Raw genomic sequence first — 23,341 nt, forward strand, 5'->3', positions numbered from 1 at the left:
ACTAATGTTCCAAGTCCTATATCCAGTCATTGTCCTATATCTGATAGGGCATGGATGGCAAGTACCCAACAAATTCACCATTAACTTTGTGCTCAGGGCAAGCAGCAATAATCACTCAAGACGCTTTTGTCTTTTCTGATGAGCCAAAACAGAGTAACAGTAACATCTTGGCTGGGGCAACTTTCCTGCATCTCTGCACAGTCATGTCTTCAGGATGAGGGTCTCTCTGCTAGCACTTGGCCTCTCCCCCAAACCAGTTCCTCCTACCATCTTAGCTAATCTTTGTTAACTGATCCACACATCCACCCAAGACTTCAAACTAAAACTCTGAAAGCATCCTTAACTAATCCTCCAACATCCAATGAATCAACAAATCTATGAACTGTAATATCCATGAACTCTAATACCCCAAATAAAATTTGAATTTCTTCTCTTCATCTCTACCATTGTAACCTGGGCCATCTTTGGTTGCAACTATTTCAATAACTTTTTAAGTGCTCTCCGGCTTCCATGGCAACCCCCCCTCAGTCTGTTTCCTATACATCTGCCAGAGGGCATTATTAAGGCAGATCATGTCAATGGCTCACTGCTTAACTGCATAACCTGCCTGATCTAGTGCTTCCTGTCCTTTCCAACATCATCTCAGCTCACTCTCCTCTCCATTACTGTAGTGCAGTTGCAGCTGCATTGACTGTCTTGCTGTTCTTGGAAAGCACCCAGCTTTTGACCCACTTAGGGGGTCACACATGTTTTGTTGTCTGCTTGTAAGTCTGCTGCCTATGACAACTCCCAGCCCATTGGCTAAGTTCTTATTCTTCAAGTCACAACCAAAGTACCATATCCTCTGAGAGGGCTTCCTAGATCACTCTCTGATAGGGTTTGGCTGTGTCCCCACCCAAATCTCATCTTGAATTGTGGCTCCCATAATCCCCATGTGTCGTGGGAGGGACCTGGCGGGAAGTAATTGAATCATGGGAGCAGGTTTTCCCATGCTGTTCTCGTGACAGTCAGTAAGTGTCACAAGATCTGATGGTTTTGTACAGGAGAGTTCTCCTGCACATGCTCTCTTGCCTGCTGACATGTAAAATGGGCCTTTGCTCTCCTTCACCTTCTGCCATGCTTGTGAGGCCTCCCCAGCCATGTGGAACTGTGAGTCCATTAAACCTTCCTTTATAAATTACCCAGTCTCAGTATGTCTTTATTAGCAGCATGAGAAAGGATTAACACACTCCCTCAACCACTTTTCTTCTCTATCAACCCAATGCCCTTATTCTCTGATCATACTCTTTCTCCGAAGACTTGGACTTAATCGAAAGTTTTATACATGTAGAAGTTGCTACTTTTAGTAGAAAAGGAAACATCCATGAAAACGGTACCTTGGTCATTTCCAAGTAGTTACCACATTTCACAATATTATATTATGTTTTGTTTCTATATAACTTCTCTTAACTAAAGTATTATAAGCTTTATTTGGGTTAGAGACAATATTTGTCTTGTCATTCAGTACTAGAGGGGAAAAAGATGATAGAAAACAAATATCCCTTTATTCTGTCTGGTGAGGAATTCTAAATGATATTCATAGACACCTTTTGTGGCATCTGCCCCAAAAACTCCCTTTCCAGGAAATCCACAAATATTCATAATGAACCCCTTATACACAAGGGTAGTAGACCAAATATCCATGTTTAGACCATGAGACACTGCCCATTTTTAATGTCTGAGTTTTATATTTGCCACTGTCTAAAGTGTCTAAGACACCTTGAGGGCAGGGATCCCATGGGATTTGCCCATTTTTTAATCCAGCAACTGAGACCAATGACTGCTACATAATTATACTTTGAATCCATGAAAGGACAGAGCCAATTAGTTTACTCAGGCATCCAAGTCTTGTTTATTGGGTGGCCTGGGTTGGTTTAAGCTGCAGGAATCTAATAAGCGAACACCCAGAAAGATGAAACCATATCCTTACATTCCTATTCATTCAATAATCCTAAAATAATTTATAATAAATTAGAAACAAAGGGCAATTGTATAGGATCTTTGTCTGTCTAGTCCCCCACCTCAAAGAGCCACCAGGGGTAGTTTTCAGAGCCCTGGATGAGGTTTGGCTCATGCAAATCCCATTGTTTGTGGTTCCGTTGGAAGAGTCAGTCTCTCTTCTCCCAGCCCCCATACAACTCTTGGAAAATGGTGCTCAATGGAGAGTATCCTTTGCAGAGGAACTTTGTCCTTAGGGGGAAGTTCTAGATGACAAGTCATAAATTTAGAAGGCCCTGGTCTCAGAAGGCACTCTGAATGATTTCGACAAAGCACAGAAAGAGAAGGTGGTTTTAAAACAGTTTTACCATTGGGTTCAGAGAAAGGAGAGGTCTGTGTACAAATACAAACCACTTTAGTTCTGAAAACATCTGCATATTTTCTAGTCACCAAAGTCACATACACCATTGCAGCAATAAAGAGGATATTTTTTACCCACCCACTTGACAGGTAGGCAAACTGAGTTCGGAGTTGCTGAGTACAATGCTAGAAGAGTGTCTCGTAGGAGAGATGCCCAATAGCTGGGCTCCATGTACATGTATCCCAATAGCCTTTCTTTCTCTTCACACTTAGAAACTCACCCTGACTGATATAAAAAGTGCTCAGTCAGACAGATGAAGACCTCCTGTCTTGGATAAAATAGGTGCATTCAAGGTGAGAACAGATTAAGTTAAGTCTGCCATAACAGAGAGAAATAGGGAACTCAGGGAGTCTGGGTGATTTGCATGGGTCCTGTTCCAGTTGACATTTGCATCCATCAGATCAATATTGAAGATAAAGATTTGACTTGACTTCCTTTAGATTCTGGTGGAGAGACACAGGAATGGCTCAAGTCATCTTACTTGTTAACTTTCTTCCTTTTTGTGGTCAGGGACTTAGTTTTGTACCCCTGCTCTATTCTTGGCATTCAGAACAGTGACTGACACATAGTAAACTCTCATTGCTATTAATGAATGTACTCAATTTACCACTTCACTTTGACCTCAGACATTCTCTGACTTTCTGGGATGCAGATTACTGTTTCAAACAGGTTACTTTCTTCTTAAGTAATAAGTAGGCCATCATTTCTAACCTTGAAAGAAAATGTTATGTGAGACCACACTTGATCACAACCTCAAGCTGTCACTTGGCTTCTCTGAAGTGCATCGTGTAGAGGTTGAGCCTCCCGCACACTGGGTCTGAAGGATGTAGGTACAAACAGCTGAGTATACAACCGATGGACCTGAGCCCAGTGAAGTCACTACTTTGGGGACCGAAGACTGTCATCACTGTCCTCACAAGTCCGTGCTTCTGGACTCGTGGTGGACACCTGCAGCATCTGGCTTACTGTTGAAAGCTCTGACTACAAGAGACCAGATTCAAATTCAGCTTGGCATGGGACTATGGGTGATGTATCAAATCTCTCTGGAGCTCAGTTGTTTTGGCTGTGAAATGGGAGAGGATAAAATACCTCATAATGCAGCAAATCTCAAACTACAATGTGCACACAAATCACCTGGGGATCTTATGATGCTGTAGGTTCAGGCTCAGTAGGTCTGAGGTGGGGCCTGAGAGCTCAGAATTTTCATAAGCTATCAGGCCATACCGATGTGGCTGATCTGGAGACCACACTCCAAGTAGCAAAGTCATAGGGCAGTAAATGAGATAATAGAATAAAAGGAGATTATTAACATGAATAAGCATTATTAATAATCATGATCACTAGTAGCATTTTGGTTAACATACATGAAATTACCACCAGCCATGTTTGAATTAGACTGTTTCTGGCCCTGAGTCCTTTCAAATAAGTTTTGTGATTCCATCTGAAAGCTCCTTCAGACATTCCCATAAGCCCTCATGTAACTACAGAAGTCAAGGGCACAGTGAGAAGATATTTTATTACCCGTGTATTTATTTATGGGTTTTGGGGGTTTTAAAACTGGCAATTAAAACCTTGTAAATTTGTATTATCAACAAAATAAATGTAGACGGGTTAGTTACTCGTTGCTAATAAATTTGATCATTCATTTATAAAACGAATGTTCACCCAAGAATCACAGAGCACTCTATAAATATCGCTTCACCAAGCCACAAACCACCTCGACAAGGAAGGCACACAGCACCCCTGAGGGGTTAAACAAACCCTCCCGGGCCTGGGGGATGGGAGGGCAGTGCCTGAATTCCACCCTCCTGGTCCCCTTCCAGTACTCAGGTTCAGCCTCTGCCCCGGGGGGCCTGACTCTTTGAAGCATGATATCCGCTTGGATGCATTTCAAATCAGCTTGCCTAGAGGCTCCAGCCCCAGATAGCCCCAGGAACCTGTCTGTAGGAGCTGGAGAAAACCGTATTTCTCTCCTGTGAGAGGTTCAGGAGGACTAGCCTCCCCCATTTCCTCTTTTCCAATCATGAACTCTGGCTTGTTCAGCTACTGTTCAAGAGGTAACTTACAAACTGACTGACCCAACTATGGAACTCCAGCACGGAATTAATAAAACAAAACTGCTTGATCGCTGATTTCTCAGCCAATGGCCCCCACTTCAAGACTTACTCAGCTGAGGGTCCTCTTCACTTCTCCCCCATAAATGAACTCAGTAAAGCGTTTTCATCTTTGAGTCCTGGTACCCTACCTAGATGGACCAGGGTTTTGGTGGCTGGGTTTGAATTCCAGTCCCACCATGTTAGGGGACCACAGACCTCACGTTCCTTAGCTGTGAATTGGCCTTATTTTAGTCAAAGTCATCTAGTGCCTGTGAGGATGTTCAGAAATGATGTATAAAGAGCCCCACCAATGGAATTTATCCCTATTAGTAGTGCTGGTACTAGTTGTGATATTACTCATAGATGCAACACTAGCAGCAGAATGTCAGGCCAGATTATAACTTTTAGGAACCTGAACCTATGCCTCTCTCTCATGCACTTTCTTTGTTGAGAGGAAAGGGAACAAGAGGATTGAGCCCTCATTTATGAGTGCCCTAAGTAGAGCTTAGGCTGCCTCGTCAGTCATCTAGCCCTCCAGGATATTGCATCTTACTCCCTCTTCCCAAATTATTGACCCAACTGATACAGAGAAGAGACAAGGAAGTACTGGGTAGAAGAGGGTGGGTCCCCGGCAAAGGCCCCACCCTCAAGACTGGAAACTCTTGGCCCTAAATAGGAACAGGCATTCATGTTTACATGCCCCAAAGTTGCATTTGTCCTGCCATGCTCCCTTACCCTGCACCCATGTAAACCCCAGACCCCAGACTCCAGAAGCAGACGAAAATGAACAGAAGAGAGAAGAACAGCAGAATGGCGTGGCAGAGAGAAGAGAATGAGTGTCTGAATGCTGAGAGGAGTTTGGCTGGGAATAGTCAGAGAGATTGGCTGCTGGACGGCCAAACTCCAGGGGAAGATCATCTCCCCACTCCATTCGCCTTTCAGCTCCCCATCCATCCCACTGAGCCCTACCTCCACCACTCAGTAAAACTCCCGCATTCGTCCTTTAAGTTCATGTGCAACCTGAGTCTTCCTGTACGCTTGGTACCTCAGTACCAAGAGGACACTGAGCTGGTTAATGCTTAAGCTGTCTGTGGATGGCAAGGCTAAAAGAGCTCACTGTGGCACATGCCCACTTAGGCTTTGGGAGTCACAGGTGCCCACTCTTAGATGCTACCATGGGACCAGAGCCCCAGAGCACTTGCCCCAGCTCCTACACCTGCCCATCTGCAAGATCGCCCTCCCATAAGGGGTTTGGGCAGGCACAGTGGCCGAACAGACAAGCCACACCCCTGTCGCACATCCTTCGAGGGGTGTCAGGGAACTCTCACATTTTACAACCACCTTCTTGGCACACCTTTTGCCACCTGCCCTCAGACCAGCTGCTATTATTCCTCTTCTTGCTGGTAAGAGGAACCAAAACCTCCGACTCACAAATACTGATGGGGAGAGGGGATATACATTGCTTTTAGCCTAGGTCTACTGAGTGGTCTCACTCCTTTGGAGCTAGCTTTGCCTGGGCTATGTGGCATCCGCGTGCTTTCTGCTTGCACAAGACCTCATGACCGCATGTTAGAGGTTTTTCATCATTTATTATTTGTTACTTACTGATTTCTTCTTAACTAGTGGCTGTATCTGTATTCTGTCTTGATTCATTTTCTGAAAAAGCAGGACTCATCTTCACTTAATGAGCTTTATTCCAGTCCTAGAGAGAGGTAGGAATTTAATTTGACTGAGATATTCTGTTCTTCACTGCTGCCTTTACTTGATTAACATGGAGAATCATAAAAGTTCTGAGCAGAGAACCAAAAGTAGACAACAAATAAGCTATGAAGCTTGCCAAGATGTCTGTAGAAGGGAGAGCGATAAAGATGTTTAATACATCTTTCTATAAATAAAAGGACTTCTGGTTTGCCCTGGACTTGGAATGAATCTTCTCAGGGCTTCAAGACAGTCATCACTCTGGCTACCTGCCATGTGAAGGTTCTTTTCTAAGAAGGCAAACGTTGCTATAAGAAATGCCACATGCCATTTTATCAAGCTGAGCACAGCTTTGCTTGTGACAACCCTGCATGAGCCACCCAACCAAAGAAAGATATTTTCTCTTTGATCAGATGATTACTGAAAGTGGATGTGCTAGCATTAAATTGGTTTTCATGGTTAATATTTTTCAAGTAGGCTGCATGTGATGGCGCACACCTGTAGTCCCAGCTACTCAGGAGGCTAAGGTGGGGGGATTGCTTGGGCCTGGGAGGTTGAGGCTACAGTGAGCTATGATTGCACTACTGCACTCCAGCCTGGGCAACAGAGAAAGACCCTGTCTCAAAAATAATAAAATAAAATGATAAAAATATTACTAGTAGCTCCAAATTTAGTAATTTCTTATTGGAAGCTATTATTGATATATTTTGTTTAACAGAATAAAGGTCACCTATGAGCATTTCTTGTAAAGTGAGCTTCTGTTAAGTTTTTTGTATTTTTCTTTTCGACTCTTAATATACAATTATCCAAAAGGTATTCATACCTGTGAGTATTTGTTAGCATGATTTTAAAATGTAGTATGTCTTCTTCGTTCAATTTAAACAATGTTGGAAGAAAACAATGTTTTCCCATGTTTTCTGTTCATGTCTTTTCCCCTCTAGAGCTGGGCTCACACCATTCCTTGCATCTAGAATATCCTTTCTATTATACCCAAATCTATTTCATTCTTTAAGGCACATTTAAGGGCTGTCAATCTTTAAGGCTCAACTGCTGCTTTCTCTAGTCTTTACTGATTTGTCTCCTGGAAGTCATCTCCCCCAGTTCCTCATGCTTTCATACAGAAAACACAAATTTCAGATGTTTGTTCACTTAGTTTTCAAAAGAAGGGCATCTTGGCAAGTCAGGCTTGCATTCTCTTTTTAAAAACAGCTTTATTAAGATATAATTCACATGCAATAAAAGTTTCACAAAAGTGAACAATTCAGTAGTTTTGAGTTGTCTAACCATCACCATAATCTAATTTTAGAGCATTTTCATTACCCCACAGACAAACCCCATACAGAGTACACATGAGCAGTCACTCCCATCCCACCCACCCCTAAACTCTAGGCTATCATGAATCTACTTTCAGTATCCATAGATTTGTCTCTTCTAGACATTTCATACATAAAATTACACAGTATGTTGACTTTTCTGTGTTGACTGACTTTTCTTTTAGCATAATGTTTTCACGGGGCATCTGTTTTGTGGCATGGATAAAGACTTCATTCTTTTTTATCCACTGTATGGATATACCATCTTTTGCTTATTTATTTATCAGTTAATTGACATTTGGGTTGTCTCCACTTTTTGGCTATTATGAGTAACGCTGCTGTGAACACTCATGCATATGTTTTCAATTCTCTTACGTAGACATTTAGGAGTGGAATTGCTGGGTCATACGGTAATTCTATGTTTAACATTTTGAGGAATTGCCAAACTGTTTCCAAAATGGCTGCACCATTTTATATTACCATCAGCAAGGTAAGAGGATCTCAGTTTCTGCACATTCTTACTGACACTTTCCTTTGTCTGCCTTGCATTCTTATCAGACTTACATTCTCGGTCTGAGGCTTTATTTCAGAAAACAAGTTTGAGGAGAAGAATGGTATTTGTAAGAATTGCTTCAAGAAATGTTTTCTCCTAAAATGTGCCCAATGTGCTATGCCTAATGTGCTGTGCCTACTAAGGGGGTCATTGAGCCTCTGACCCCCTGAGCAGGCACAGAACATTGGAAGAAGGATGCTGCCGTGCCTCGGAACCAGGAAGCCCCTAAGGTTTCCTTCTCAGTGCCACCATTTGCAAATGATATGCCTTTGGTAGATTAGTGTCTAACCCATAGTCGCCTCATAGATAAGATGAGGAAGATATTTCCACTATTCATTACCACAAAATAGGATGTGTGTGTCAATATATTGTATTAGTCCATTCTCACACTGCTAATAAAGACATACCTGAGACTGAGTAATTTATAAAGAAAAGAGGTTTAATTGACTCAAAGTTCTGCATGGCTGGGGCGGCCTCAGGAAACTTGCAGTCATGATGGAAGGCACCTCTTCACAGGGCTGTAGGAGAGAGAATGAGTGGCAGCAGGGGGAAAATGCCAGGTACTTAAAAAACCACCAGATCTCATGAGACTCATGCACTATCATGTGAACAGCATGGAGAAACCACACCCATGATTCAATTACCTCCCACCCGGTCCTTCCCACAACACATGGAGATTATAGGAACTGCAATTCAAGATGAAATTTGGGTGGGGACACTGTCAAACCATATCCCATATCTAGAAGCTCATATGGACCATAACAGACATTCTAGAAAGCTCTTTCTGAATGATTCTCCCTGGAGTCTTATAGTTCTGTGGCAGTGCCTGTAAGTACACTACCATAGAAAAGGGAAATGTTGGTCAATTTTTGTAAATTCCATGTGTGTGACAAGAATGAGTGTTCTCTGTTGAGTAGAAAGATTGTATACAAACATACGCATGTCAACTGAATTAACTGTGGAAGTCAAATCCAATTTATCTTTGTTTAATTTTGATCTCCTTGATGGATTGGTTTCTGAGAAAGTTGTGGACAGTTTCCCACACTGACTCTTCACTCAACCATTTGTCCTCATGTTTCTTTCATATCTTTACAGCAGTAAATCCCAGCTAGTTCTCTCCTAAGTGCTCTATTCTGTTCTCAAGTCTTCTGGTGCCTGATGAAGCTTTCTCATTATCATGAGAGCAAAATAATGTGAGTGTTAAGGCTTACAAAGCAATAAAGCATGATTGTGAAGAGCAGAAGCTTTGCAGACAGACCCAAGTTCAAATCTTGGCACCATCACTTCCCAGCTTATGAACTTGGGAGGCTAACTGACTTTCTCTGAGCCTCAGAGTTCCTGTCTGTAAAATGAGAAAATTAAAACCGGAAGTTAGGGTGGATTCAATGAGATCATGCATGTAAAGCAGTGATCACAGAGCTGGGGAGAGGACTCTGGTAAGGATTTAGTAAATGCTAACTTTTGTTAGTAACAATAGACAACAACATCAACAATGGCAGCAGATGTTCACCTTCCGGGAGTGCTTAATATGGTCTGGGCACTAAGCCAAGTGCTTCAGTTGTATCAGCTCATTTAATCCTCACAGCAAACCCGGAAGAGTGATAGGACGGCCATCATCATTTTACAGAGGAGGACACTGGGGCACAGAGGGATGAGGCAGCCCACCCAGGGTCACCAGTGAGCGGTGGCTCCTGAACTGCACCTCCACCATGGGAACCTGGGCTCATCTTCTGATGACAAAGTCGGTTATGGAACTGACAAGAAGACACACCACGAAAAGGAACTCTTTGTCCCACATCCCTTTCTGTGACCTCCCAGAAGTGCCCCGCAGCACCAGACTCCACTCTGGGTGGCTACTGTGGTTCTTCTTTTGTGTCTGGGAAAGAAGGGTGCTCGATAGGATCCAGCTGCCAGCTCGCTACAGCCCAGCACTCCTCCTGTACTTCCAGAACAGCTCATGGGTCTAGGACAACAAAGCCCTTATTAGCCTCGTTGTTCCAAGTGTAGTTGGAAACATCTGAAATAAAGCTGGGATGGAAAATCAAGCAAACTGCTAAAATCTGCACAATAAAAAGGCACAATCAGGACACACTTAGGGATAACATGTTACACTTCCAAAAATTAACACTACTGGGAAGCCCCAGCTTCCCAGTTTCTGTTCATTTTAGAAAAAAATCTACAATACGTAAATATATTCCCACCATAAAAAAATCAAAAAGCGAAAGTCAAACTCTCAATAAGTATGAGGAATAAAATGAGAATGTTGACCATTATGCCTACCTCCACCCTGAACCCACAGCTTCCAGTGGTAACCACGATCAACAGAGTAGATATACCTCCTCCCAGGCTTTTTCCTTTGTAATAAATGCATATATATGTACACATAAACATGTTTCATTTGGAAAATATTTTGTTTCCACACAAATGGTATCACAATATGTGCATTGTTTGCAAACTAGCTTTGCTTGTTTTATTCACTTGACAATAGGTTTGGGGAGTGGGACATGGGGAAAAATAGGTTTGGAAAATTTTGCCAAGTCTGTGCACATTTATATTGACATTACTCTTCATGAATGACCAGTGTTTCCCATGGTGTGGTGCTACCATAATAATTTATTTAACCTTGTCCTTCTGAATGGACATTGGGTTGTCATGGGGCAAGCTCTAAGATGACGCCCTCCCCATAATCCCTACCTCCTGGTATTCATGCCCCTGTGTAATCCCTTACCCTTGAGAGTGGCCTGGCCTCATGACTTCCATCTAATCAACAGAACGGAGCGAGTGATAAGATGTCACTACTGTGATTAGAGTACAAGACATTGTAACTTGTCTCTTGCTAACAGACTCTTCTCTCGTTTGTTTATAGAAGGTCCCATATGGCAAGGAACTAAGGGCAGTCTCTGGCCAAAAGCCTACAAGTAACTGAATCCTGCTAATAACCATGTGAGTTTGGAAGTGGATCCCCCCACATTCGAGTCTCAGATGAATCCCCAGCCCTGGCCAACATCTTCATGTGCTGTGAGAGACCATTAAGCAGAGGACCCAGCTAAACTCTGCCCAGATGCTCAATCCACAGAAACAGATACTAAATGTGTATTGTTTTAAGCTGCTACATTTGCAATAGTTTGATATGCAGCAATAGATAACTGACAATGTTGTTAATTGCTTTCTATTCCAATCAACTGGAATAACTGCCCTTGTGCATAGAGTCAGGGACATACTTTAGGATCTGAGATTGTTCAGTCTAAGGGTAAGGATCTGGGATCTTTAGGATCCCAGACCTGAGATTGTTCAGTCTAAGGGTAAGGATCTGGGATCTTTAGGATCCCAGACCTGAGATTGTTCAGTCTAAGGGTAAGGATACTTAATGTAGAAAAATAACACTACATTATCCACCAAAAATATTATCAAGTGACAATCATGCAAACAGTATGAAACTTCCTACTTTCTCCATGTTCTTACCAAATGAAGTATCATTGATCATTGAAATAATATCAGTTTGAGAAAAATCAGTACTGCATTGCTTTGATTGCATTGTCCTGATCACTCATCAGGGTGAGCATCTTTCTAATGAATCCCTTGGTCATTTATTTTCCTCTTTCTTCTGAGACTTCTCTCTTGATATTCTTAGCTTTTGTCCTATTTTAATTGGATTTCAATTGGATTGAACAACTGGAATGATAGATATGAATATTACACTGGGGGGCACAAAACGGCCATTGGTGATGCTGCTGTTGATTACCCAAAGTGCTATCCCATTTCTTCCTGTATATTTACTACTATTTCTCTTGCAATTAATAAGCACTTTATGGGAAGATTCTTTGAGATCATTCAAACATCCTGTACCTCATTAAAATATCCCCCGGGATTTAGCAGCCTTTGATGATTCTTGCCTGAACAAAACTTTATTATGGTAGATATAAAATGATGATTTTCATCTCTAGCACTTCTTCCACATTTACCAGCTACATTCAGCCTTCTTTGTGGATTAGACTCTCCCCTCAATATAAGTTCCTCAATATAACAAAAGACATTTATGAAAAACTCATAGCTAACATCATAATCATCAGGGAAAAACTGAAATCTTTTCCACAAAGATCCAGCACAAGGCAGGGATGCTCACTCTTGCCACTTCTATTCAACATATTACTAGAAGTATTAGCAAGAGTAACCAGATAAGAGAAAGAAATAAAAGCATCTAAATTAGAAAGGAAGAAGAAAAATGGTCTCTATTTGCAGATGGCATAATCCTATATGTAGAAAACCCAAAGAGTTTACCAAAAAAAAACCAAAAAAACAAAAAAAAATAACTGTGAGAACTAATAACTAAATTCAGTAAAGTTACAGGGTACAAAATTGGCATACAAAAATTCATAGCATTTTATACACAAATAACAGCAGTGCTAAGAATAAATTTTTTAAGATCTCATTTATGATAGCATAAAAAAGTGGGAATAGACTTAACCAAGAAGGTGAAAGATTTAGCATTGAAAACTATAAAACCTTGATTTAAAAAGTTGAAGACAACACAAATAAATAGAAAGATACTCTGTATATATGGATTGGAAAAATTAATATTGCTTAAATATCCATAGTACCCAAAACAGTATACAGATTCAACACAATCCCTATCAAAATTCCAATGGCATTCTTCATAAAAATAGGAAAAAATCTTAAAATCCCTATAGAATCATTAAAAAAACCAAATAGCTAAAGAAGTACTGAAGATGAACAAAGTTGGAAAGATCACATTTCCTGATTTATAATTACATCACAAAGCTATAGAAAGCAAAACAGCATGAAAATATCACAAAAACAGACATATAGACCAGTGGATCAGAATAGAGAGCACAGAAATAAATCCAAACATATATGGTCAACTAATTTTTGACCAGGACATTAAGCGGACACAATGGGGAAATGATAGCCTTTTCAATAAATGCTGCTGGAAAAACTGGATTTCCATTGCAAAGGAATGGAATTAAACCCTTTTATTACACCATACACATAAACCAACTCAAAATGGATTCAAGACCTAACTGTAAGACCTGAAACCATTAAAGTCTTAGAAGAGAATATAGGGGAGAAGCTCATTGGCTCTGGCAATACTTTTTTTGATATTGCACCAAAAGCCCAGGCCACCAAAGCAAAAATAAATAAATGGGACTATATCAAACTAACAAGCTCTGCACAGCAAAGAAAACAATCAACAAAGTAAAAAGGCAACCTACAGATTTGGAAAAAATATTTTCATAATTCATATCTGATAAGGAGTTATTAATGATTGGTGCAAATGTATCCCAAATTGATTCATTTAGTCCATTTGGATATTTAATAATATCCAAAATTTGTACAGAACTCTTACAACTCAATAGCAGAAAAAAAAAATAACCTAATTAAAAAATAGGGAAAGGTCCTGACGGATACTTTTTCAAAGAAGACATAAAAGCAATCAACAGGTATATGAAAAGATATTCTCAACATCATAATCATTGGAAAAATGCAAATGAAGACCACCATGAGATATCACCTCACACATGTTAGGATGACTATCATTAAAAACACAAGAAAGGCCAGGCATGGTGGCTCATGCCTGTAATCCCAGTAGTTTGAGAGGCCAAGGCAGGTGGATCACAAGGTCAGGAGTTTGAGACCACTCTGGCCAACACAGTGAAACCCTGCCTCTACTAAAGAAGAATACAAAAAATTAGCTGGGCGCGGTGGGCACCTGTAATCCCAGCTACTTGGGAGGCTGAGGCAGGAGAATCACTTGAACCTGGGAGGTGGAGGTTGCAGTGAGCCAAGATTGTGCCCTGTACTCTAGCTTGGGAGACAACACCAAGACTCTATCTCAGAAAAAAAAAAAGGAAATTCTGCTTTTTGCAACACATAGATGGACCTGGAGGAGATTATGGCAAGTGAAAGATGCTGACACTGACAGAAAAATATTGCATCATGATCTCACGTATATGTGGAATCATAAGAAAAAAAGAGAAAAAAGGTCAAATACATAGAGAATAAGAGAGTGGTTACTGAGGTTGGGGGCAGGAGAGAGGAAATGAGGAGAGGAAGGTCAAAGAATACAAACAAGCAGATATACAGGATCAATGAGTCTAGATATTTAATGTACAACATGAAGACTATAGTTAATAAAATAGTGTATTATGGATTTTTGTTAAATAAGTAGATTTTAGCTGCTCTTTTCACAGAAAAAAGCAACCATGTGAGATGATATATGTTAATTTATTTCACTGTAGTAACCATTTTACTATCAATACATATCCCATATTATATTGTGACCCTCAAATATACCCAAAAAAGGTTATTTAAAAAAAAAGAAAAAGAAGGCTGGGTGCGGTGGCTCATGCCTGTAATCCCAGCACTTTCGGAGGCTGAGGCAGGTGGATCATGAGGTCAGGAGATCGAGACTATCCTGGCCAACATGGTGAAACCCCATCTCTACTAAAAATACAAAAATTAGCTGGGCGTGGTGGTGTGCGCCTGTAGTCCCAGCTACTCTAGAGGCTGAGGAACAAGAAATCGCTTGAACCCAGGAGGAGGAGGTTGCAGTGAGCCGAGATCACGCCACTGCACTCCAGCCTGGTGACAGAGTGAGACTCCATCTCAAAACAAGAAAAAAAAAAGAAGAAGAAATACCAATCAGTGCCATGACCCGTCAGCTGCTACACACTCAGTGGCTCCTCAGCACCATGGCGAGGATGCCCTCCGTCCCTCCCCACATGGCTTGTAAGGAAGGAACTGACCTCTCCTTGCACACATCACACTATACTCCCCTGACTTGCTTTCCAATTCTCCATGCACCATCCTGCCCTCTCTTGCTGGAATACTTTCCCTATCTCACCTAGACCTTCCTATGAATCCTTACGCAGAGAGGCTTTCACTGGCTTCCCTGATGAGGTTGAATCCCCCCACCGTGCACTCCTCTAGCTTTTGTCACATTGTTTTGGTTGCCCTCACTATAGTTGTACCATCACTTTGGTATTTTTGTGATATACTTGATAAATGTCTGTCTCCCTAACTGGAATCTAATCTTACACCAGTTGGCACTGTTTTCCCAGGACTGACACTCAGTGGGCATTAGCTGAAAGAATGAATACCCCATAGGGTTGGTGTTGGGATGAATGAGGTAACACATGGCCTGGCCTGAAACAGAACAACACATGGAAAAGCAATGCCAGAGGCAGGAATTTTTATACACGGTTTCATCACTCTAATTACTGCTTTCTATTGTGAGTTCTCCTTTAGAAGTCTGTCTTCTCTACCATTCCAAGATGCATTGAAGGTGGAGACTGAGTCACACTCTTCTCGTTTCTCTACCACCTGGTACAGTGTCTATGCTCAGTAAGGGTTCAGTAAGTATGTGGTGAAATCAGTAAGTAACTACTGAATGAATGAAGTTATTTAACCTCTACATGCTTCTATTACCCCATCTGTGAGAAGGGGAAAATATAAGCACCTAACTCATGGGCTAGTTGGGAAGGAAATATTAACTTGGATTGATATTTGCAATTATACATTCTCTTTTCAACAAATATGCAACGCATTGGGCAAATGTAAGGGATTTGGGTTATCAGACCTACTACAGAAGAATCATGTGTAGGATAGAGGGGAGTTGTGGAAGGGTCATTTCTCTCTTCACACACACAAGACATCATCTGTCTCTATTTAGAACACCCTGAAGTGGTCATCATATACCTCTCTTAAGTTCATATCACATTTCCTTAACCACACCTTACATATCTTTTATTAGCTATGGGATAGAATATATTTTCTCTTACATTGCTCTCCACTGTTCTTTAAAGACATTGCTATTCACTCTTGTTCATTTAAACTGTTCTTTAAAGACATTGCTATTCACTCTTGTCCATTTAATCAAACCTTCACTGGATTGTGCAATATTCAAAGCCAACCAGATCCGAAAATGCTCACTTTGGAATTTTTTCCCCAGTTATTGATGATTATTTGTTCTGACCATATATATATGGTTTTTTACCTCATCCCTAAATAACTCCACAAACCTAATATATGCCCTTCTCAAAACCTCAATATACATGAAAACAAAGCTCTGTCAGTTCTCTGACTTCAAATAAAAAATCTGACAAATGCCACATCTTCCCAACAGGCCTGGTGATTGACATTTGAACAGTTCAGTTACGCTGGTCATTTAGCATTGTGACAGTCAGAATATCTGGTTACTTGCATCTAAGAGGTTTGCCTCTGAAGATACAGTGCTATTTAATGTGCCTGGTATAAAACAGTGAGACCCTATCAGTGACTATCTTCTTGGGCTGATCGTTCTGTTGTGAATTAGAAATTTAAGGATGGCAGCTGTCTATTTAGTATTCAGCTCGTAGTTACGAAATCATGGACATTTTCCATTTAAATTTTATTGGTGAGAATCTTGTCTAGGAAACTGAATCATGCTTTCATTTCCTTACATCCCAGGACACAATGCGTTTTCTTCAAAAGTAAATAGGGCACTGTCTTGGGCTTTTTCTGAATTTCTTGTCAAGCAAAAATCCCTTTTCTTGAGGGCCAGCATTCATCATTTGTGCCTGTTTTTTACTCTGACTGAAAAAGAAAATGATTCAGTCTTCCAACTGGCTATTCTCTGGTTGCTTTAATTCATGGGAAGCCAAGAAGGAGAAATTGGTAGGTTCAACAGTGTTGGACAAGGATAAACAGACTCATATCACATTAACTGTAATTTACAGCATTTCAACACATCCCTGCTTCTGCCAAAGCTGGCACAGATCAGCCCCCATTGGAAAAAAGAGAGAACAGGGTGGGGCTTGCGGGGATCGAACAGAGAATCTAAATTTCTATTTTCTAAGCGGGAGTTTGAGAACTAGAGCCCATCAGCACTTTCTTGAATATTTTGCTCATTCATGCTATAAAAATAAATAACACAAAATATTTTCTGGACTCAGCCTCGTCTGTTGCTAAAACCAAAGCCAGCCTGCTTTCAAACAGACTCACTGAGGCTCGTTTCACAAGCATGGACATTTTCAGGCTGGCAGGCGGCCACTGGAGGAGTTATTGAAATTCAATTCAAAATGATGTACTCTGCTGGAAAATGCCCATTTATGAGCATTCAAAGGGATGAAGAATTTCACAGAAAGATGACAGCAATGACAACTTCTAGGACTGACCAGTGTTACCTGGAGATGATTACCTCTGAAACACACACATGCTCTGAGAGTTTTGCTGGAGAGTCTTCTAAAGGCTGGGACTGTTTGTGTTCAGATGGAATCTGTATATGAAGCTATTTATTACAGGCTGAGAAAACAAATATATGCAACAGAGGACTAGTGGAATTTGTAGCTGAAATATCCATAGTGGGGTCAACATCATAGATCCCAACCAGATCAGAGCCCAGGGCTGAGAGGACCATTTTGTAACCTGAGGGCTCCCAAACACATTCAGAGATGAAACATCTGGAAGTTATGTTCTCTCTGTAGAACCCCAGGAAACACTGATAGCATTTTTTTTCCCCAGCAAATAACCTAGGAACAATTTTTCTAGCTAAAACTATAGCTGTCATGGGTATGCCATGTAAAAACTCAACCCTAAATATTGTACTTTTTAAAAACTGTCTTTCTGTCCTATAAGAATGAAATCATCTCTATGAGGACAGGAACTTCATCTTACTGCTGCTTTCCTACATAGAGCCTGAACAAGCATCCTCAGAGGCAACATGTGGTCCAAATGAATATGCCTGGTCATTTCAAAGTTCTTCCAACAAATTCATCTGCCACTACTAAATCTGTTAGTGACCTAGGTAGACAGCAACACACATTTTAAAAGAAAATTATGGGCAAGAAGAACACTCAGTAGTTAAGAAAAGTCCAATCCACAACATCATTTCATCCTCTCCATTTGGAGAAGACCCGCATTATGACAGTTTGAAGGTGGTGATTCCTTCAGCATTTCTGAGGTCTACCTCTATTGAACACCAGCAACTGGTAAAAACGAAGTTGAGAACTATTGGCCTAACCTATCCTGACATTGCTGAGAATTTATGCTTAGAACGCAAGTCAGATTAGGAGACCTCGTCCTCAGCTTGACCAGCTAATGTTAATTAATTATCATCGAATAAAGTTATTGCATGAAGTGATTCCATATCATTGTGCAATGTCCTGAAGTCAGGGACGTCGAATTTCTACTTCCACATAGGAGTCAGTACAGTCTGTGTTTATGCGGGGTCAGGGAAACACTATTCATTTGATAAATAGTCACTCATGGCCTTCCTATGTGCTAGGTACTGTCCCGGGTCCTGGGTAGATAATGGTGAATAAAACCAAGCTCCTGCCCTCTTGGAGATTATTTTATTCTTATGGAAGAGAAACATGGTTAAAAACAAAAGTATAATAGAAGACCAGTTAGTGCTAAGAGTTGTAAAGAAAAATAAATTAAGGTGAGGAGACAGAGGGGAAGGCGTGATGATATTCAAGCAGGTTTCTCTGGAGAGGGAACATTTGAACAAATACTTGAATTAAATAAAAGCAGACACTAAGTGATAATAGAGGTGACTAACATCTGTCAAGAGCCCAAAGGACTTTTTGGTCTGAAGTAGGATCACACAATGACGTAAAAACAATCAGACAAGGACATTTGTTGCACAACTATACTTGAGTGCTGAAAATAATTGGAAACATGTTGTTTCTTCCACTAGGCTGGCAGAAATTTAGTGAGGTACACAGAAAAGTAGAAGGTTTAAGGACATATAATTACAGCAAATTCTGAAATATCCAATCCTGCCTGGTCATAACAAAAATCTATGGAGAAGTTACTATGTGAGACCCACGTATATATTTGCAAGAAGCCTTTATCCTTAATTCCTATCTTAGTCTTTTCAGGCTGCTATACCAAAAATGTCATAAACTTTGTGGCTTATAAACAACAGAAACTTTTTTTCTCACAGTTCTCAAGACTGGGAAGTCCAAGGTCAAGCAATCAAGAGATTCTTTGTCTGCAGAGGGCCTGCTGGTGGGTTCATAGATGATGGCCTTCTCACTGTGTCCTCACAAGGCAAGGGGCAAGGGACCTCTCTAGGTCCCTTTTATAAGGGCACTAATTCTATTCATGAGGGCTCCACTCTCGTGACCCAATTACCTTGCAAAGTTCCCACCTCGAAATACCATCACATGGGGAAACAGGTTTTGACAAATGAACTAGGGGCAGGGGTCGCATAAACATTTAACCTATAGCAACTATGAAATATTTGTTGAATTATTTTCCATAGTCAACATAAAAATGGAGACAATATGAGCTCCAGCAGAAAAAGTGCCAACTTTGAGGAGAGAGACATAACAAGCAGAGCCTTGGTTCTGCAATGCCCCAGCTGTGTCATCTTGCACATATTTTCTCTGTGTGTATTTTTCACATTTGAAACATGAAAATGGTCATGTCTGGTCTGTAAAGTTGTGGGGAAAATTATTGATGATAATGTTTATAAAGCCCTGTCCTATCCCACTGGTGGTGGAGAGGTAGTAATGTATAGAATATTATACAGAAAATCAGAAAGGGAAAATACTTCTTCCCAAAAGAAAAAAAAAGTACTCAAGGATAATTTTTCTCCACCCTCCCCAGAATCACTGTCTATAAATCTTAACTCATCAGCACTAATGCCCACAGTCCAGTCTACTCATAGATTGGGTATATGTGTTACAGAACTCTTTTTAGGAGTATATATATTATTTAAACTTCTATTTCAAATATGAAGTCTGTGCACATAGTCTCTTAAAACTATGGGACTTCTGCATTGGTAGACAAAACCAACTCAAATTAATTGATGACAACTCCAACCTGAATTAATGATGTTACAATCCACTGATGATTTTAAGAGTTTAGCTTTATGGGCCGGGCGCAGTGACTCAAGCCTGTAATCCCAGCACTTTGGGAGGCTGAGACGGGTGGATCACGAGGCCAGGAGATTGAGAACATCCTGGCTAACACGGTGAAACCCCATCTCTACTAAAAAATACAAAAAAACTAGCCTGGCGAGGTGGCAGGCGCCTGTAGTCCCAGCTACTCGGGAGGCTGAGGCAGGAGAATGGCTCCAGCCCGGGCGACAGAGCGAGACTCCGTCTCAAAAAAAAAAAAAAAAAAAAAGAGTTTAGACTCACGAGCAAACTTTCTAACAAGAACAACCTAGTGCTATCTAGGGGAGGATGAGAGTAATTAGTACAAACAAATGGATGTAAAACAATTATTTTTTCAGCTAAACATTTATCCTCCATGCATTCATCTATACATCTACACATCCAACAGACATTTACTGAGTGCCATGTGTCAGACATTGGTTTACATGGTTGATATTCAGCAGTAAAACAGACAACATTGCTGGTGACCTCATGATGCATATATTCTAGTTCATAATACAGACCAACACAAATAAACAGATAAATTTATAAATAATTTATCGTGTTGACAAGTGTTATGAAGAAATGAATGCATACTTAGGATAGGTGAACACGTGATAGCTCAGGGGAGGCAGGGTGGTCAGGGACCACTTCTCTGAGGATGTGAAATGTGAGTCAAGACACAGATGGAATGAAAAAGTGAGTTATGTAAAGACCTGGGAGAAAAGCATTCTAGGCAGAGGCAACAGCCAGAGCTCTAAGGCAAGAGTGAGCTAGACATTTTCCAAGCCTAGAAAGAGGACCAGCACATCTGGAGCAGAGGGCAAGGTGGAGAGTGGTAAGAAATGAGATTGAAGAGAGAGGCAGGGCCAGATCACCTAGGGCCTCATAGGCCATATAAGAGTTTTCTAGTTGATTCTAAGTGTGATGAGAAGCCTTTGAATTTTATTTGTTTATCTGTTTTCTTGTAAAGGAGTGATTTGACCCTATTTTCTTTCTAAAAAAGAGTTTAATTGTTACGGGAGAATTACAACTCTATTGTAGGAGACAGCAGGTTCTGGAGATGCAGAAGGGAGAAGAGGAAAAAAACCAGAGAGACCCATTAGGAGGTTACTACAATAGTGACCCTAAAAGAAATGGCAGAAGCTTAGACCAGGGCAGTAGTAAGCAGGAGTTTTAAGAAGCGGTCAGATTAGGACCTATTTTAAAGTAGAAGGAACAGACCTCCTAGTGGAGTAGATGTGAGTGTGAGGGAAAGAGAAGTTTGAAGCACACCTAATGTTTTCAGCCTAATGAGCACCTGGGGTACATTTACTGAGATGGGAAGACAAGAAAGCAGCAGATTTGAAGGGAAAATCAAGAATTCTTTTTGGGGTGTGCTCATTTGAGATGCTAATTACACATCTAGATAGAGACGCTGAGCAGTCAGATGGAAGTGAAACAAATATCCATGACTTGCTGCTGAGGAGTTCCATGTCAAAAATTCCAGGAGTAAGCACTCAGTAAATGTAGTTCTCTTACCACTTAAACTTTGGGAAATACTTCATTTTCTTCTCTCAAGAAATAAATTCTTACCAACTTGACTGAGTGAATATACCTAGAATTCTGCACTTCCAAATTATTGAATACACATTCTTTTTAAAGAGTATATGGAACATTTACCAAAATAGACCATATACTGAAAAAAAGAGCAAGTCTCAACAACTTTCAAAGGATAATGTTTTTTCACCTCAGTGGAATTAAACTAGAAATCAATAATAAAAAGATAACTAGAAAATGTCCAAATGCTTGGAAATTAAGCAACAAACTTCTACCTAACCTATGAGTCAAAGAAGTAATTAAAATGGAAATTAGAAAATATTTGAAACTGAATAATAGTGAAAATATATCAAAATATGTGGGATGAAGCTCAAGCAGTAGTTAGAGGCAAACTTGTAGCTTTCAATGCATATATTAGAAAAGACTGAAAATAAATGCTCTAAGTTTCCATTTCAATAAACTATAAATAGATTAACACATTAAACTCAAAGGAAAGATATGATGCAAATTTGAGCAGAAAGCAAGGAGAAAACAGACATTTAATTTAATGGGGAAACTTAACAAAGCCAAGAGTTGATTTTTTGGAAAGATGAGTAAGTTGATAAATTCCTAGCAAACCTGATTAAGAAAAGAGAGACAGGGAGAGAGAAAGAGAAGGGGGATAGGGAGAGAAAGTGAGAGAAAAAGAGAGAATGCGAGTTACCAATATCAGGATTTTAAAAGGCCACATCGCTATAGATCATACAGACATTAAAATGATTATAATGGGCTATTTCGAAAAACTTTGCCAGTAAATTCACTAACTTGGATGAAATAGGTAAATCCTTTGTAAAGCACAATTTGTCAAAACTAAAAAAAAAAGAAATAAGAAATCTGTTAAAAACTGGAATATTTAATTAAAAATCTTTCCACAAAGGAAAATTCAGGCCCAGATTGTTTCATGAGTGAAACCTTCTAAACATTTAAGAAGAAACAATAGCAAACTTACATAAACTCTTTCAAAGAGTTTAGAGAAAGAAAATGTTTTTAAACTCATTTTATGAGGTCAGCATAACCCTGATACCAAAACATGATAAAGCCGTTATAAGAAAAGAAAACTACAGGCCAATCTCACTCATAAATATACATATATATGTGTGTGTGTGTATATATATATATGAATTTCTTTTAAAAATCAAATATGCTTTTGCTTCAGTCTATTTTGTTCAGTCAGACTAATCTGTAAGTATATTTGAGACACTTTGATGGCCCTAGAAAACATTCCAGGGTTGGACATTTTTCAAACTGCAATCTTGAATTAAAAAGTAAGTGCCTATAGTCCACCTGATGCCCCCAAAGAATATATTTGTATCCTTACAACAAAATTAATTATAATTCATCTTTTGGGGACAAACTCATCTTTTGGTTCCTTTAAGAAATAATTAAAATAAAGAGAGTCCAATGACATCAGCCAAGCTTACCACAACTCATTAGCATGACAAACATCTGCTGACATAACTGATAACATTGAGATCATTTCTTATTGTCTTCTTATGATGAGTGGTGAATCAAAGCAGGCGTACAATCACATATTAGGACATACTTGTATATAAAAGAATTTTGTAACCCCTTGGCACCAAATCACAGTGATGAAAAGCCACGATTTTATTAAACAACAAACAGCAATTCATTGCTTCAAGTTATTTTTATATAATAAACTATTACATAAAAAGATAGTGGTTTAATATTTTCTTCTCATAAACATTTTCAAATGTCTTCATGTGCCATTTTATTAATCTTAGTACCCCGGAAATACATCCACCAGATCTGGCCATTTTTGGAACACACACCAGTAGGGCTAAACTATCAGGAAGATACCT

The 23,341-nt window shown here is 40.0% G+C and overlaps 1 long non-coding RNA gene across 2 annotated transcripts in view; it reads left to right on the forward strand.

Annotated features, from left to right (window-relative positions):
* Nucleotides 1–11,198, forward strand: part of LOC126949362 (uncharacterized) — a 29,831-nt gene extending 18,633 nt beyond the window's left edge. The window contains exon 4 of one of the 2 annotated variants that reach the window (XR_007723686.1): nt 10,925–11,198. This is a non-coding gene — a long non-coding RNA (uncharacterized LOC126949362). The remainder of the gene's footprint in view (nt 1–10,924) is intronic. The other variant, XR_007723685.1, reaches the window with a different exon arrangement.
* Nucleotides 11,199–23,341: the final 12,143 nt, after the last annotated feature.

Source organism: Macaca thibetana, chromosome 2, assembly GCF_024542745.1.
Source record: "Macaca thibetana thibetana isolate TM-01 chromosome 2, ASM2454274v1, whole genome shotgun sequence".
NCBI lineage: Eukaryota > Metazoa > Chordata > Mammalia > Primates > Cercopithecidae > Macaca > Macaca thibetana.